The sequence below is a fragment of the Crocuta crocuta genome, unplaced genomic scaffold (genome assembly GCF_008692635.1).
Source record: "Crocuta crocuta isolate KB4526 unplaced genomic scaffold, BGI_CrCroc_1.0 scaffold29, whole genome shotgun sequence".
Taxonomy (NCBI): Eukaryota; Metazoa; Chordata; class Mammalia; order Carnivora; family Hyaenidae; genus Crocuta; species Crocuta crocuta.
In genome coordinates this window covers 5188979-5207444 of record NW_027533280.1, presented here as the reverse complement: position 1 = coordinate 5207444, position 18466 = coordinate 5188979, and positions in this window count along the sequence as shown.

Here is an 18466-nt window from a genome sequence, read left to right as displayed (position 1 = left end):
CCCTTCCATACATGAACAAGCTGGCCTATTCAGCGCTTTCCCAGGCTTGACGCTGACCTTCCTACTTCCGGGCCCTCGTCCATGCTATACTCTCCTCCGTCTGTCAGTCTGTCAGGCCTTCTAGCTTTCAAGGCTTGTACCAGTGCCCCATCCTTCCTCCAAGTCTCCCCAGCTGATCTAACCTCTGTCTTCCCTCTGCTCCTATGGGCTCCAATTCCCCCTGGGCCACCTGCTACCTTGTCCACTCCGGTCCCTGCTGTTTGTGGGTTCTCTCTGATTCTGAAAAACTTGGTCTCACTCATTTCTCCCCAAAAATTATCCAGCACAGTACTCGGCATACAGATGTTCAAGAGATATTGAGCTAATTCAAAAATTTTTTACCACTGAAGTTTCAAATCCAGAAAACTCCTCAAATGCAAACCAGGTCAGGCCATCAGCCTTTATTGACTGATTCCAATATCTTAGTTTTGCTTAAATGATGCATTGTGATTTCCACTTTTCCCTTTCTCCTGACCTCAAGGCAGAAAGAAGCTTGACTTGCTCTGTCCACAGTGTGAACAAAAACAGAGATGCTACCAGGCTCAATGCTACCCCCTTCTGCTCCCCCCACCCCCACAGTCTTTTTGAGGACACTGCTGCTCTCTGCAATGGGTCAATTTCAAAGGACTGAGCCAATTTCAAAATAATAGATTCCCAGTGCTGAAAACGTAAGAAACCTCCTTAAGAAAGCCAAGCATAAAAATCACCTATAATCTCTACCACCTAAAAAAAAGTGCAAAAGGGACCCAGGAACTATTCCGCATAGGGGTGAGGGAGCTGGGGTATTTACTCACCAATTCTGAGACTGAGGGCTACTCCCAGGGGTACGTCCCAGCACTTCTGGACTGCCCACTCTCTCAGGCAAAGTGGTCTTGTGGTTTTGGACAAAATCCCCCAGGGCATAGAGATGCATCATCAGCAGGTGGGAACCTGACAGAGAACACTGAAAAGTCCCAGGGGACTGGTGACAGCATCTGCTAATCTGCTTTTACTTCTGCCTCAGGCCACATAGTGGATGACCAATGCCCTAGCACCAATTTCCAGGGCCTCTAACAACCACTCCTTGTTTTCAGCTGGGGGTCCCCGCCCCATCCCATCCTCCTCCTCCCAACTGTCGTGAACATCTGCCGTGCCTTTTCGGCGAGCCAGCACCCAACGCTCCTTCTTGTGGGTGGAGGGGCCCCTCCTTACACGAGTCTTGGTGGAGGGCTGAGGCCATTTCTGCTGCCTGTGATCGGGAGTCCTGAACGGGAGCTCTTCCTCCATTCTGGGAGCGAAGCTCAGACCTGGGCCTAAGCCAAGGAACAAATCTTATTCCCCTGGGCAGGGTGGGTTCTGCTTTTTGGATTTACAAAAATCACACACTATGTGCTGCTCAGCACTGGCTTTTATCCGCACAGCCATGTGCTGAAGATGGTCCTTGGAGCATTAAATATCAATTGGGCTTTCCCTTCTTAAAAAACACCTCCCACACTTTTTAAAACATTAAAACAAAATCAAATGAATTTCCCTTGAGAAAACTAGAATCAGGGGATGTCTGCAAGCCCTGGGTGGATAGTAGGTAGAGGGCAGCTCAGGGCAAACCAGAGGACAGTGGCCCTCCCTGCCACACACACACACACCCTGTGGTAGTTCATCAGGCCAGTGACAGGGTGGTCAGGGCTGATCTCTGGGTCCCAGGCACTAACTTCACTTTCCAGAAATGCTGCCATAACCAGGGGGCCTTCGTCATTCATATCGTACTTAAAGCTATAATAACTCCTCTATTAAAGAATTACTATGTTGGGAGCTGTACCAAACTCAATATCCACATCGCTGAAACTTCACAACAATTCTGCAATAGCTATCAACAGCGCCTCCATTTTATGGGTAGGAGACTGAGGCTCAGTAAAGCTTAGCAGTAACATTAGCTAATAATAACTCATGTTTATTGAGTCTTACTATGTACCAGGCACTGTTTTAAGTGTCTTCCATTGATTTACTTCATTCACTCCCTCAGCAGTTATTTGCTAAGCACCTACTATGTGCCAAGCCTCATTTTATGCTAGGAAGTGAGCAGAACAAACAGAAATCTCTGCCCTGCTGGAGCTGATATTTTAACAGAAGAAATCAGTAAACAAGATAAATGGTTAAAAGGTACTCTATGATCAATCATGTTAAGTGCTAAGGCAGAAAAATATCACATAGCAGGGAAAAGAAGAAAGGGGAAGAATGATATGTGTTTAAGTGTGCATGTGTGTGTGTGTGTTGTGAAATGTTGGTTAGGGTGACCAGAGAAGGCATCCCTGAGAAGGTAGCTTATGAGTAATGACAGCACAAGTGAAGAAGCAAGCTATACTGACAAATGAGAAAAGAGGGAACAGCAAGTGCAAAGGTCCTGGGGTGGGAGTCTGTCCCACCTGTTCAAAACAAGGGGATGATATTAACATCATTCCCATTTTCCCATTTTACAGATGAGGAACTGAGATCCTGAACACCAGACCAGCTCAAGGTCATATAGCCAGCAAGTAGATGTGCCAGAACTAGGCCCTACGACTTCTGGCACTTGATCAGATGGCTCTTTCTACTGAGATCCCTCAGTGAGCAATTACTGAGTGCAATGCCTGGATTAAGATGTTTGTGAGAGCCTGCTTGTCACCAAAGACAGCTGGGAAGTAAGGCATCCTCCCCCACAGTCCCAAAGCCACATGGACACTCCCAGGCCTGAGACACACATAGGTGTGCATGCAGGCCCTTCCGCCCCACCCCAAATGTCAGACAATGCAGGTACAAGAACAGCAGTGTTGAGGGATGTGCAAAGATTAAACTAATAGATAAAGCTACCCAATCGATGGTTCTTGGAGCAGAGCACTGGGGAATGAGAAATAACTGCTCATGCCGGGAAAGTCCCGCTCCTCCAAGTCCTACCAAATCCATGACCTCAACCAACAGCAGCAAGAAAGACAAGCTGAGCTGGAAAGAGAGGGGTCTGGGCCCAAGAAGGGGACAGAGCCTATCAGGTACAACTGTGTGACTGTAGGCAAGCAACTGTCCCTCTCTGAGCCTCATCTTTAAATCAGGGATGCTAATGCCAATCCTTGCTCTGAATGCCACAGCAGGTCCACCCCAATGAATGTCACAGTGTGTCACAAATGGTATGGACAATTTTGACCAGATAATACTTGCCCGTGGCAAAAGTTCAAAGGCTACAAGTTCAGAGGCTACAAAGGAGAAAGTCAATCTCCCACCATACCATGTCCCTTTTCCAGGGGCAATCACTGCTGGCAGTTTCTCATGAGGCCTTCTGGAAAGTTCTATACGTTCTACAATTATTCTCACTTGCTTATATGTGCAAAGAGCAACTTGTCTGAAGTCACTAGCTTGAAAAAGGCACTGCTGTGACCAGAAGACTGCATACCTCCGTGACTTCCCAGCTCAAGTCCCCAACCTCTGTACCACCGTGTTCTTAGCCCTTCTAGTGCAAGGAAAAGTCTGGAGCACCAGTCCACAGATGGGTAGTGTTCTGCCACAAAGAATCCCTCCACTGCCATGGGACCAGGCCACCACAGGCTGAGGGCTACAGGCCTCACCAGGCGAGGCCAGGGCGTTGCTGGGCCCACGCACCAGCTCCCCTTCTTCAGCCACCTGACCATGGACCAGAACTGGAGACCCCGTCCCCTTTGCCTCACTCTATGCAGTGCCCTAGGCCCACAACCCTGAAACTGCTCACTGCACGGCCGCAGCAGGCCCCTCAGCTGTCTGCCATTCCTACAGCCCTCTCTCCTCAGGGTGACCTTTTCTGAGGCAAATCTTGAACAAGCCACTCCTTTGCTCAAAACCTTTCCAGAGCTCCTCATGGCACTACAGGTAAAACCCAAAGTCCTTCCCCTACCTAACCCCAGCCTGTTTACCTTTTCTGTCTTCTCTCTCTCTTTCTCTCTCTCTCTCCCCCCATCCCCACCGGCTCTGTCTGTCTCCCTCTCCCTCTCTCTCTCACCCTCTGTTATGCATTCACCTGCCACCTGGCCTTAAGTGGCTCCCCCAGCATGCCAGCCTCTAGGCCTTCTCCCTTGCTCTCCTTCCTGCCTGGTGCTCACTTTCCATTTCTCTTGACTCAGAGAGACTTCCCTGGACCACAGTCAAAATGAGGTATTCTTGTTATTTTCCCTCAGACCTTCCTCACAGCACTTCATACATTACACACCTTGTTTCTTCTTCACTGCCTGCCTCACCCCTTTACCAGAACATACGCTCTATGTGGGCAGGAACCATGTCTGAATAATGGCTTCATCCCTGGTGCCTCGCACAGGGCCTGGTACACAGCGTGGGCCCAATGGATAAATAAAAGGATCAGAAGAACTCCCCTCCACAGTGAACCTGTATGCATCCAGTGTGCTCATTTGCCTCCGTCCATACCACTGTTTTGAAAATCTGTGAACAGGGCCGGAAACCCAGCTACCTTCAGAGCTAAACCGCCTTTGCCAGTCCTGGCTACTGCCCGACTCCCTTTGTCTCCTCCCTTCTTTCTTGCTGTTACATTAAGCAAAACTTCTCCATTGGCAAATAATTGCTTTTTCCATCAATAACCACGGATGACTAAATCAAACCTTTAGCTGCTGTTCTTATCTCTTAAACAGACCCATGGATTTCCCAACTAATCAGAAGGTGAATCAAATGCTGCCATTTGAGGTGGGAGATAATCTGGTCAATTTCTTCCAGGAGGAGGGATCTGGGTGGGAATTTGCGTATGGCCCCCAAAAAACAAACACTCTTGTAAATAAAGCCGGCCTCCACCCTGTCTCCACAATGCAACTCTTATTGAGTGAGTCAGGTGTTTGGCTGATTAAAAATTGATCCATTTCAAAATCTAATCAACAGAATAGGATTCTTTCATACGTTATCAAGAGAGCTGCTGACATCGAAAACCAAACCTGTTATTAACCCATGAACTCCAGTGACCCTCTGCTCGCCGCTCCACGGGACCGTAAATTATTCAGTGGTCCAAGACCGGGGCTAGCAAGCCTGATGGATTTAGACAGGGGCGCAGTCCAGGGGGTTCAGGTCGATGGCGTGGCCCTGCTGGTCCCGGGAGGCTAGGGTTCCAGACACTTGGGGTCTTCGTATCATGACTGTGAATACATTAGCCCCATCCAGCTGGCCCTTGCCGAGGCTGTGCCTTTGACGGAAAAGCCTCTCTCAACCCTCCAAGCAGAGCAGGCGGGCTGACCCAGACCTCAGGGGGCTATGGGGCTGGGGAACAATATTATCCCTAATTCCCAAGTTAGTAAATTATTGTCCTGTAACTACAGAAAAGGAAAAAATAAACAAAGATGAGGGGGCCCCGGCTACATTGGCAAACGGTTAGGAACAGGCAATACAGTCCGTTCAAATATTTTACCTCCTCGTGCAAGGAAAAGCTCTGTTGCAATGAGGAGATGAAAAAAGTCAGCCATTGGCTGTTTATGTGTCTGGCAGGGCCCAGAGGGGCGATGGGCTTTCTTGCCAACTTCCAGACTCTTTGACCTTGAATTAAAGCCTCGTTAAGAGTCATATCTTATAAAAACAAGAGCAGAGTAAATAAAGGTTTTTTTTTTTTAAAGGACACACATACCCACGCCAAAGTTTCCATCCTGCTAAGCAAGCAGGAAATCCAGTGGCAGCAAAGGCTGCACTGGCATTATTATTTTGGGGCCCGTATTCCACAGCTGACCTGGTTAGAAAGGATGATTTTGGAGGGAAAAATCTGTCTCAGGCAGGGCTGGAAGGAGACTCGAAACCGGAAGGAACCAGACCACTGCTGAGTGATGAGAGACTGAGGTAAGCCACGCCCTTGCTCGGAGCTTCTAGGAGACCCCGGAGCAGTGGACGCACCACACGGGCTCTGTGGAGCGGCCTCAGGTAGAGCCAGCAGGGCCTTGTGAGCTGTGCGGACAAGCCACTAGGTTCTGCCACTCTGTCGCTGTGTGATCACAGCCAAGTGACTCAATCCCGCTCAGCCTCTCAGCTGTCTCATCTGCCAAATGCGAGTAATAGAGCCACTATGTACCTTAAGTTCTGCAGGTGATCCCTGGGTGAGAGGCGCACTGGAATCACTCAAATGGTTTACAGACGGCATCCGTTGTTACTGTTAACACTGTGCTTACTGTGCTGCGCATTCTGCTCTCCTCAGGGGAGCGCCTGACCAAGCCGGTGGTGGGTCGGCATCCTCCTCAACAGCACACTTCCCACCCAAATGCATGACCTTGATGAAAGTGAAGGTTCCAACCTGCCTCTTTAGTGCTTGAGCCTGAAAGCCAAAGTCCTGGGTTCAAACCCCAGTTCTACCAATTGATAGCTGCTGTGTGACTTGGGGAACATGAATTCACTTTTCTGAACCTTAGCTTTCACAATTTTAAAAAAATGAGGTGATAACACCAACTTCATGGAACTCACTTCGCATGGTGCCTAGTACACAGAAAGGCCTCAATTAATGCTGGCTGTTATCATCATCATCATTAATTCAGACTCAGTTTCTCACTTGATCAAGTGGAGACTACTTCTTTTTCATTTACTAGCAAGAATTCAACTTGGCAGGAGCCTCTTGCTGAGTGATCCTGGGCAAGTTACTCCACCTCTCGAGCCCTGGGCTCCACTCCAATAAGGGTAAATAAGGAAAACTACAAACTGTGAAGGGCAAGGCCATCGTCTGGCTTCCTCACAACACTATTCCTTCAGTCTACAACAGTGCCCAGCCTACAACAAACACTTAAAGAGGGAAAAAAGAAAGTAAACACTATAATTAAAATATTTGCTTGATGAGTTCTTCCCCACAACATGTCTGTGCCCAGCACCAGCTGTCAGCAACAAATAGATGTAGAAAAAAGGTGAATGTCTCCCTCCTCAGACCCAACCCTGAGGACTCCCTCACTGCAGGGGGAGGAAGCACCCAGCCCACTCCAGCCTCAACCTCCTTGACACTTTGGCTTTGCCCCATAGAGCGTCCAGGAGGTCAGAGAGAGGCTGACTCCCCAGCCAACAAACTCTTATAGATCACCAGGAATCCTCTCTTAAATAATAATATATTTATAAGTCTGAGGCCCCTCTGACCTCTCCTCAAAGCAAAATCATCCTCTGAAGTCCCCTCGACCTGATCATATTGATCCCGTCTGAGCTGTAATTTTGTGGCTTTGAGTTGAGGAGACAAGGATGGCTTGGCGGCTCCAGGGGTGCCTGGCAGTGGCTGCAATGAACAAGAAATCAGATCTATCCTCCAAAGTCAGAGGAGCAGTTAGTTGCTCCTGCAGGCTGGACTCAGGGAGGGGATGGGAGCCAGCAGTGGGCATCACCTCCGTCCTCCACTGCCCTCAGGTCCGGCCTGGCCCAGTCTGGACCAGAGGAGACCCGTGGGGACTGAATGAATGGACCATGAGTCCCTGAGGCTCTGGCCAGGCAGAGACAGGGCGAAGGCAGCAGTTCTGGGAGCCCAGGCCCTGCCGCATGGCTAGGCCCAAGCTTACCTGGAGGTGGTGGGATCTCTGGAGATCTTGGGCTTCGGCTCAAGGTGCACTATGCCCCACACAGTGGTGGCCAGAAGCTGGTGGGCACCTTGAGCTGGAATGGGCTCGCAAGCCAGCCAACTCCTCTCTGCTACCGATGCCGCCTTTACTGTTTATCCACTGTCTGTTTTCCTCATGACAGGCCTTCCAAGAACTGCAGACAGAAATCAATGCAGCTGGTCCTAGTGCCCACACCCCCGCCCCCACCTATCCCTCCTGCTGCCAAAGTTCAGTGTCACTTCCTGTAAAGGTGGGGCAGGCTCTGAGCTGGGCTTGGGGGGCAGCATGACGAAAGGGCTCCTTCTACCCCCGACCCAGGCTGGAGGCCTTAGGCCAAAGAGTCCCAAGAAAGGCTAGCTAAGCCCAGGTGCTTTACCTTTGCCCGGCAAGGAGAGCTGCCAGACAGCGAGCAGCAAGGCAGAATTTTCCCTGTCCCACCTTCCACTCGGCACATCACAAACATGGCAACAGTTTACCCTACAGTCCTGGTTTTGAGTCACCTGGGGCCCTGGTGAAAAATTCAGACTCTCAACCTAGTCTTGGAGATTCAATTTCAAGAGATCTGGGGTAGAGCTGGGATTCTGCACTTTAACAAGACCTCCAGGTGATTCAAATTGGAACTTAACTTTGGGAAACACAATCTGTGTGCAAAGATGTAGCTTCCAGGCTGTTAATCACTGTGATGCTCAAAAGAGAAAGAAACTGTAATTACGAGGACAGTTAGATAAAATACAGGACTCTCGGATAAATGTGAATTCAGATGAACGATGCATATTTTGTAGCATAAGTACATCCCAAATATTGTATGGGCTATACTACATTTGTTGTTTCTCTGAAATTCAAAGTTAACTAGGCATCCGATATTATGTTTGTGTTTTGCAAAATCTGGCAACCCAAACTGAAAACCACTTGCCATCCCACCCCAAAGGACCACAGACATAACTGTAGCTCATCGACATGAGAGGATATTATACAGCCTCTAAACTAGACAGAAACAATCAACACAGCACTTGCCATGCCAGGCCCTGTTCCACAGGCCTCACATGTATTACTTAACTCATGTAAATATCCAAGTATTTATCATCCAAATATTATCCTCCAAAGAACAGAGGCAGGCATTACTGTGCTATTTGACAGAAGAGGGAACTGAGGCACAGAGAAGTGAAGTCACTTGACTAAAGCCACAGAGCTAGAAAGGCAGAGCTGGGTTAAAAGCTAGAAGAAGTCAGACTCCAGAGTTAAGTATAGACAATCACTTTACTGCTGTCTAATGGGAGAATAAATGATAAAAGACATAAAAGATCGTGTAAGGTGGAACAATATTTACAGCATGGTTCCATTCCATAAGACGTACATGTAAGTTGTACACAAAGGCATTAGAGAAATTCAGAAGGTTGCACACAGCTGGCAGAAGTGTAAGCTGGTACAACCAGTGTACTAATGCCATGCACACGCCTTTCAGTAGCCTGGCAGTTCCACTCTTTGATATATACTCTTGAGTCTCGACTACAGGTGATTTTGCCTCCCTCCTATGAGACACTGGCAATCCCTGCAGACAATTTTTGATTGTCACAAATTGGGAGACGCTAATCTAGTGGGTAGAGGCCAGGGATGCTGCTAAACATCGTACCATGCCAAGGGCAGTCCCCAAAACAAAGGATCATTCAGCCCAATTGTCAACAGTGGCAAGATGGAGAAACCTTGAAATATTCCCAAGGAAAATATGTGCACCTGTACACCAAGAGACAATCGAGCACCAACATTCCTAACAGTGCTCCTCGTAGGAGCCCCACGCTGGAAGCCACCCAAACGGCCATCAACAGGAGCATGGATGAGTAAGTTGTGGTCTACTCACACAAAGTAACGCTAGATGGCAACGAGAACGAATGAACCACAACTGTGCACAACAAACGTGGGTGAATCTCCCGGACACAGTTGGGGAAAGAAGCTAGACACAGAAGAGCAGGTGCTGGCTGGTTCTCTTTACACAAAGTTCACAAACAGGCCACACTAATGTGTGCTGTTAGAGGTCAGAACAGGCCACGTTTTGGGGGCAGGTTGGCAGTGACCAGAGGGGGCGTGATGCAGCTTCGGGGGTGAGGGCAAGGATGTTCTGTTTGTTAATCTAAGTGATGGCGTCACAGGCGTGTTCAGTGTGTGACAGTTCGTTAAGGTGAGCACATCTGATCTGTGTCCTTTTCTGTATGTTTGTTACATTTGGACAAAAAGTCTAAAGAGACGGTGATAAACATGTATCTCAGAAGCAGGTGATGTTCATTTTCTTCTTTCTGCTTATTTGTTTCTTCTAGAATTGCCACACTGAATATGTCTTACCTTTTTAATGAGTGAGTAGCCCAACAGCAAATGCATTCATTCAGTCACCAAGTATTTGCTGAGCCCTGCGATACGTCGCTGCCCCAAGGCACGCGGCACTGAGGGTGGCCAGGGAAGAGCATCCCTGGCTGAAAGGAGCTCACAGTCTTGCTGGGAATGAGGAGAGGATGGAACTGCAGCCACAGGCGGCCAGCAGCCGGGTGCTTTACCTGACGGGCCCAGTGTTTTAATCAGTTTGATTTCCCCAGGGCAGGGTCACTTCTTCCCAGCTGCCCAGCACCCCACTTCCCCACCAAACTTCCTTCTGCTTACCCAGGATCGAATCCATCATTAATGTTACTGTCGGTCCCTCTGCTCATGGGGAGTCTGTCGTTCCCTGAATTAGATATTGCCATCAGCACTGTATGCTGACAGAGGGACAAGGGATTATAGAAAGAGAGGAAGCAAAAATGTATGGGGGTGGGGAGGCCCAGGGGCAGGGGACTTGTTCTTGATACTACACAAACACATATGGACAAAACACCACTATATAAATAAAGCAGGGCTTTCTTTGTGGTCACCCTTGGGGTGGAGGTGTTGCCAACAGTGAATAAGAGGGGTGGGCGTTGACAGAGGACTGGGAGTCCGCTGGAAAGAGCAGGTATGGAAAACTACTACAACAGGGGAACAGCCTGAAGGGGAGATGCTGCTGCTCTCGGGAAGTTGCACTCACTTCAATATGGTGCCGCATGGGCCATAAGGGAGGCTCAGCCAGGGAGCATCTGGGGAAGCAAGCATCAGCTAAAAGGAGTTAGGCGCTATGTGCCAGGCACCGTGCTAAGGAACACTTTGCCTGTGTTGTCTTCACTAAACCTAATGACCCTATTCTATAGATGGGAAAACTGAGGCTCAGAGAAGTGATAGATTGGCTCAGTGCGGATGGCAGAACTGGGATCTGATCCGAGAATGAACCACATTCTTGACCCTGAGGTTTCCCTCCTCCTGTCCCACAGGAGAGCCATGGTGGCAATGCCAGCACCCCTTCTCTTCTCCTCTCAGGGCCTGCCTGGAGCTACTAGACCCCCTGAGGAGGCACACAAGTCAGCAAAGAAGGGAACAGAGTTGAACCGGGAAAGGCAGAGCAGGTGAGCTACAAAGCACTGCTGCAGGGCCCTGCTGGGAACATAGTAGAAAATACCAGCTGCTCCAACCAGCATTGCCTTTAATCTCTTCAGAAAATGGATGCTGCTCCTGGGTCCCCGGAGAGCCTAAAGTTTGGGCTGAAGGCTTTCTGGAAAAAAAGCTCACTGTTGCCGGCGTCTCCACAGTCACCCCGGGTGACGTCTGACACTCCAGCACCGACTCGCTGACAAGCGTCTTCAAAGGACAGAAATCGGCCAGCTTTGCCATCTTTTCATACAGATGTCATTCACCCACAGGAAGCGCTGTGCATTGTGAGTTATTTTGGTTGGAAGAAGCCAACCCCAGAGCAAATCCAAGAAAGAAATAAAAGGAAGGGGNGGTGGCGTGAGAGCAACTCAGGAAAAATGTGAAAAAGTGGCGTTTGGCTAAACTGCACACAAAACAATCTTTTTCAAGATGATCTTTTTTGAGATCAAAGATGAGCGGGGAGAACTGTGCTGAACGTCAGCAGGTGCAGCGACTCAGGAAGACATTGTGGGACTTTGCAGGTGTCTGCAGGCTATACTTTATTTATTTATTTTAATTTTTTTGTTTACTTATTTATTATGAGAGAAAGAAAAAAAGCACGAGTGGGGGAGGGGTAGAGAGTGAGAGAACAAGAATCCCCAGCAGTCTTCACACCCTCAGAGCCAAGCCTGAATGCAGGGCTCGAACTCACAACTGTGAGATCATGACCTGAGCCGAAGTCAGATGCTTAACCGACTGAGCCACCCAGGTGTGCCTTTATTTATTTTTAGTCGGTTACTTATTGATTGTGAAAGAGTGTGTGTGCAAGCAGGGGAGGGGCAGAGAGAGAGGGAAAGAGAGAACACAGGGCTCGATCTCACAATCGTGAGATCATGACATGAGCCAAAATCAGGATTCAGATGCTTAAGTGACTGAGCCACTGAGGTGCCCCCACAAGCCACATTTTAAATGGCCAAAATCCAGGCCCAGTGAGCCACATGCTGGGCTCAGGTATGTCTGAGGAGGAGCTAGATGACCTCTGCGAGGGGGTCCCAACAGGCTGCCCTGAAGTAAATCTGAGACATGAAGGAAGGGAACAGCCCATATCTGCTGATGCTCTTGCGGGAACTTATTTCTCTGGGAGGTTTACGGACATGACCACGGCCAAATCACTGCCCGGCCCCTCTCCAAAAGTCCCTGTGGAAAAAGTGTTAAAAAAACCATAGACTGTGGAGTTCTGCCCAGGGCTGTGTCCTGGCACATCATGTGGCCTCCCTCTGTCCCCTTGTCCTCCACATGATGTTCTTCAAACAACAGAGCACATCCTGCACCCCCTGGCAGGTCAGCATCAGGACAGTGGCAGACAGGACGTGTGTCTGGTTCACCTTTGTAGAAATTTGGTCATGTAGAATGGAGTGGCCAGAAGTTTCCAGAACCTCCCACAGGGAGATGTTTCTCACACTGTAGGCAGTTGAAAGTTAATCTGAGTGAGCTTAAACCAAACAACAAAAAATAACAAAGTGGGCACCTGTGATCAAAGTATAAAGACAGAGAAGAGAAGGGAGCCTCCACAATGATTCAACCAGTGTTCTGTCTTTTTTCATATGTTGATTCAGCCCCTCTCTGCAGGCTGGTTGTACTCTGTCCCCATGTGGCCATCTGCAACCCCAGCTACAGACAGCTCTAGGCTTCCATCCTTCCAGCATTTCAGCTAGAGAGAAAACAGACTCTCCCCTTTGCTTGACTTGAAAAATCCCAGTGAAGCTCTCTGATTGGCCCAGACTGAGTCATGTGACTTCCCTTGGAACTAATCACCATAGCCAGGGGGATGGAGCGCTATGGGTGCCACCACTCCCTCTCCCTGAGTGGGGTGAGGTGATTGAGGGGAAGAGGTAGAAAGCATGAAGAAGGCCACTATAGGAATGGTAAGGTATACAATGTGACACACACCAAGCAATGGTCTCTGCCCCACTGCCTGATTTCATGCTATTCCATGAGCACGTGAGGGCTTTGTCACCTCCCCAAGTGGATTTCTCCAAGTCCATTATCAGGAGAAGCAGACTTATTATGACCATGTGGGTCACAAAAAGGAATAATCATTGAGCAGGCACCAGGTACCAGGCACTCTGCCATGCACCTTCCATGAATGTTTTCATTGGATCCTTTTGGCAATCCTTTGCCATCCCATCTTACAGTTGCAGAAGTTGATGCTCAGAGAAGTTCAGGGGCTCACCCAAGATCACACAGTTTATAAGAGGCAGAGCTGGGAGTTGAGCCTCATTCTAGTGGACTCAAAGCCAGTGCTCTTAATCGTGACCCCATTCTGACTCCCAGAGTAAAACACTTAACGTTAAGCTCCCTTGCAGTGGCACAAAAAGGATTTACATGCCGGGATGGAGGAAGGTCCCCAAGTATAATGACCATGGGGTGGCATTCTCTAGCACAGATATTTGTCACCTGTACATAGGGAAACCTTCTTTACCCCTAACCTGGGCCTGGAACCAGTAATGCTCAACAAATGTTGGCTAAATTGGATTCAAGCCTTGGGCAAAGGTTAAGATAGAGAGATTCCCAGAAGATATTTAGCCTCTGGTCCCTGGGAGTGACAAAGTGGGCCCTGACCCCAAGGGCAAGTGACAAGTATCAGTTCGCCTGTAAAGCATGGTACTGCCAGACATTCTAAAGAATTCTAATCAACCTTTCATTACACTGAAAGGACTTCTGTGTCTAATAATATGGGAGACAAGATAACCTGAAAATATTCTCCACTACAAAGCACCCAGAAACACTGGATAAAATATACCAGCATCCCTTTAAATATATAGGTCAGTTCAGTAAGAATGTAAGAAAAATTCCCAAGGGCCAAAACTGAAAAGGATATTCAGAACCAGACTGCTAAGTATGTGAACGGAAATTTCAGTGCCCTTGGTAATGAAGGGGGGGGACAGGGCTTAACTTGGTAGTTCAGATGCCGTCACCCTCAGTCAGAGTGGGTCGGAGCACTTCTGTCCACTAATACAGGAAGAAGAAGAGACAGTTTGAACTGTTTTAGCCTTGCCTCCAGATTGGATAACCAAAAAGTAGCCTCCCCTGAGAATTTGTAACCACGGATCTCCCCTCACATGGGTATGAAGTTCAATTTCTTACCACCCTTGGAATTCTCAAACTTGTGTGCATCAGAATCACCTGGATGGCCTGTTAAAACACAGATAGGTTCCACTCCCCAGGATCCCTGATTCAGAAGATCTGGGATGACACCCAAGAATTTTCATGTCTAAGTTCCCAGATGCTGCTGTTGGTCCCAAGACCACATGTGGAGAACTACTACTCTCGGCCAAGAATTAACATTAAAAAAAAAAAAAAATCATTCTCCTTTGGTAATATCCCTGGACATTATGCAAAAGCAAATACAAAATCTCTTGAGTTGACATGAGTGAACTATGACCTGTGGGCCAAATCCCACCTGCCTGCAGGCCAAATGCAGCCATTCTCACTAGCTGATGTATTTATGGCTGCTTTTGTTGCACAACAGCAGAGCCGAGGAGATGCAGCAGGGACTACAGCTTCCAAAGCCAAGAATATTTATGTTCTGACATCTTCCAGAAGAAGTTGGCCGACTTCTACTCTGGGGGAACCCAGGCAACCCCAAATCCCCAAAGATTCAGTCCTACTGAAGATAAGTTCTCAATCTAAAATTACAAAGTACCTAGGGAAACAGTCTACTGTGTGTGAGCATTAACAGACACAACAACCAACAGGATCAGATCCAAGAACTTCAGATAATGGAATTATTCTATACACACTATAAATATTACTAAAGGGCAAAGCCTACATTTAGCAACTGTCAGGTCTTCAATCAAGGGGAGGATGATACTGAAGATGATATTTACTGAAGGCCTGTTTGCCAGGCTTTGGGATCAAGTACTTTATATGGTCCAAATCCTTTGCATATAAAGAACTCCACATTAAGTACAAGACTAGGGGCACCTGGATGGCTCAGTCGGTTAAGCAGCTCACTTTGGCTCAGGTCATAACCTCGTGGTCTGTGAGTTGAAGCCCTGCTTTGGGCTCTGTGCTGACAGCTCAGGGCCTGGAGCCTGCTTCCAATTCTGTGTCTCCCTCTCTCTCTGCCCCTCCCCTGCTCACACTCTCTCTCTCTCTCTCTCAAAATTAAATAAACATTTCTTTAAAAAGTATGAGACTAAAGCTCAGATATGTCTCTTCACTTACCTAACTTTACATAGCAAATATGAAGCAAGCCAGGATGAAACCCAGGTCTTAGCTAAAACTGAGTTCTTGAAGGGTCTGGAGCCTATGACTCACTTTCACTCCACAACAGGGTGATCTACAATAGAGATTAAGAAGTCTTAACTTAGAGTAAATGACTCAAAGTTTAGAGGACCCAATAATCCCCTGAAACAATATGCAAAACACTGTATGTGTCTATCATATTCTGGAAGAGAGGATCCATACCTTTCATGAGATTCTGAAAGTCAAAGAACCCCAGAAATAGCCAGATTCACATCAAGATTTCTTGTACACAATGCCAGATACCACTCAAACTTTTTAAGTATATGCTAGTTTAAATCCCGCACAATGCTATGAGGAAGTACTTTTATCCCCATTTTACAGAGAAAATGGAGGCCACAGAGGGGTGAAGTAACTTGCCCGGGGTCCCATAATTAGCAAGTGGCAGAATAGGGGCCCCAGAGTGGAACCCACTCACCTGCACACTTAACCTCTGCCAAACTACCTCCTGTTACCCAGAGGAGCCAGCCCTCCAGTTCTGAATCCAATCACTTGTCTATACAGGCACGGAGGGCCAGGGTCTTTCCTATCTACCCTGGAAACACTTCCATATGCACAAGAAACATGAGTGTCCTTCTACCTGCACTTCAAGGCAAAGCCCTGTTCCTAACCTCAATCTCTATGCCAGCCAGACATGAACTGGATTATTTCTTGGAGTGTGAGCATGGCCCGGTCCCCCACCACCTCACCTGGCACCAGCCCAGACACCAACTACCTACTTGGCTGGTGCCTTGTTCATCACCAGCATAAACACACATTTACCCAATTTTTCAGAATGAGCAACATTTACTCAACAGCCCAGAATGGTTCATATGGAACTCTTAAACCCCACTGCCTCAGTCTGCAGCTCAGAGCATGATAATGAATCAGTATTTTGGAGCGATTACAATGCTAATAAGAATGTGTGAGGCACAGAATATCACTGGGTACGGGCAGTCGCCAATTCCCCCGGACTCCCTGCCTCCCAACCTCTCATCCGGGAATCCCACCATTCCAGAAACCAGCCTGCCTGAGAAACTCCAGTCCCCAGGCCGGCCACGCTTGAGTTACTGGAAGACAAAGCAGATGAGATAGAGCCCACCATTTTGCAGAGGGTGGGCCCTGCTATGCTGGCCCTCACTGGGGATGTAGAGAGAGATGGTGCCCCCTTCTGACCATCCATAAGACCCCAGAGCCCCCAGAGCCCCAAGCTGGCAGGGTCTAGAGTTTTAGCATGGCATTTCATACACTCAGACATGCACAAATATTGGAGAAAAAAATTACTTGTTCCCTCAGGCTGCATGCCTGGAGCAATGTTAGATTTGATGGGGGGGAGGTGGTTCTGGGGTTTGGGGGGGGAATCTTTCTCTTTGTACAAGCCCCTAAGAAATGATAAATGGCAGAAGGGAAGCATATATTTGAGGCCCTCCCCCCCCACCTCCTCATTTATCCCTTCCTTGACCTGCTCCATCCTGTAGACTGGTGAATTTTATAAATGCCTGGAGAAGCCGGGCATACAGTCTTCAGTCAGGAGACGGTGGTGGGAGCAGCTGAGCCCCCTTGTCTAATGATCTCTCCCACTCCAGGCTCTGGGCCTTAAGACCCCTCCAATTCTCCTCCTCTTTCATCCCTCCAATTCCTCTCCCCAGCCACTGCTCCCTTCAGTTCAGAATAAAAACCTGAGCAGGACCTACGAGCACCACTGAAACCAACCCCGTCTACCCTCCACCTCTCTGCCCCTCACCTCCTGCTCCAGCAACACATGTGTCCTTCCCTCCCAGGATGTGCTACTCCTGTCCTCTACCGGGACAGCACGTCTTCTCTTGGCTAACTCAGGAGTCCTTCCCTAACTTCCAGACTAAATCTGTTCTACAATCTCATCATTCCTGACTCACTTCCTCCACAGCCCTCAGCAAGGTTTGCAATTTCAAATATGTGATTATTTGATTAATGTCAGTCTCTTAAGGGATTTTACTTCTAAACACTATGGAGACCAACTTAGTGACATGAGGACAGACAGCACATTCGTGCTGATCACCAGAGCATCCCCAGCACATGGCCCAGGACCTGGCACATAGCAGATGCCAGAGAAATATGGATGGCTGACTGAATGACTGGCTGAATGAATGAATCCCTGAGCCCCAGCCTCCTCCCCAGTCTGCTTCTTCAACGGGCTGCCTTTTCATTGAGTTGAGCCCCATAGCTTTTCAGGGCTTTGCTACATGGCCCTGTTTTATCTACTGCAAAGTGCCATGTTCACATTACAAGCATCAGATAAATATTTAATCACAATAAAATGCTCGCGGACCCCCAACCTGAATAGCCCTGCGCCCTCCCCTTGGTTTAGCTCTGTGTGGTTGTATGTGTACATGTGTATACACACACATCTATATTTCCACACAAGATTCCCCAACTGAAATGTACACATGAGAAAAACACCTATGTACAAACGTGCCCACCATATCCATTCAACAAGGGTCAAGTGAGAACCCACTACACACCAAGCACAAGCGCTGGGGGAAAAATAATAGCAAATAAGACAGACCCATCGGTAGCTACAAAAGAAATGCTAACACTTTCTAGGTGCTTACTATGTGCCAGTCCCCAGTTAACCAGTGCAGGTAAATTTACTCATCTAATCCCAACAATACTCTTGTGAGAGAGGGTACCCATTTCATAGATGAGGAAGCTGAAGCAAAGATGGAAAAGCACTGGCCTGAAGTCTCAATGACAGGGCAGAATTTGAACACTGTCTTCCCAACTTTGGAGACAGGTTCTTGGCCACAAGGCCCTCCATCCCTCATTGCCAAGAACAGGACCAAGAACATAAAACCAATGGCAATCCTTTGTCATCCCATCTTACAGTTGGAAACTTCTTACAGAAGTTCGGGGGCTCACCCAAGATCACACAGCTTATAAGAGGCAGAGCTGGGAGTTGAGCCTCATTTGAGCAGACTCAAAGCCAGTGCAGAGTTTTAGAAGCAAAAATCCTGGAGACGCCCAAGGTCTGGCTGAGGAGAGAGTGATCCATTTGCTTATAATACATTAGGCTGGTAAAACGCTTGTTCTAAAGATGGCAAAATGATGTGGAAAAGGCTACTGCTGATGTTAAGTGAAGAGACCACAAAGCAGAATAGGGAGTACGAATGATGGCAAAGCCAGGA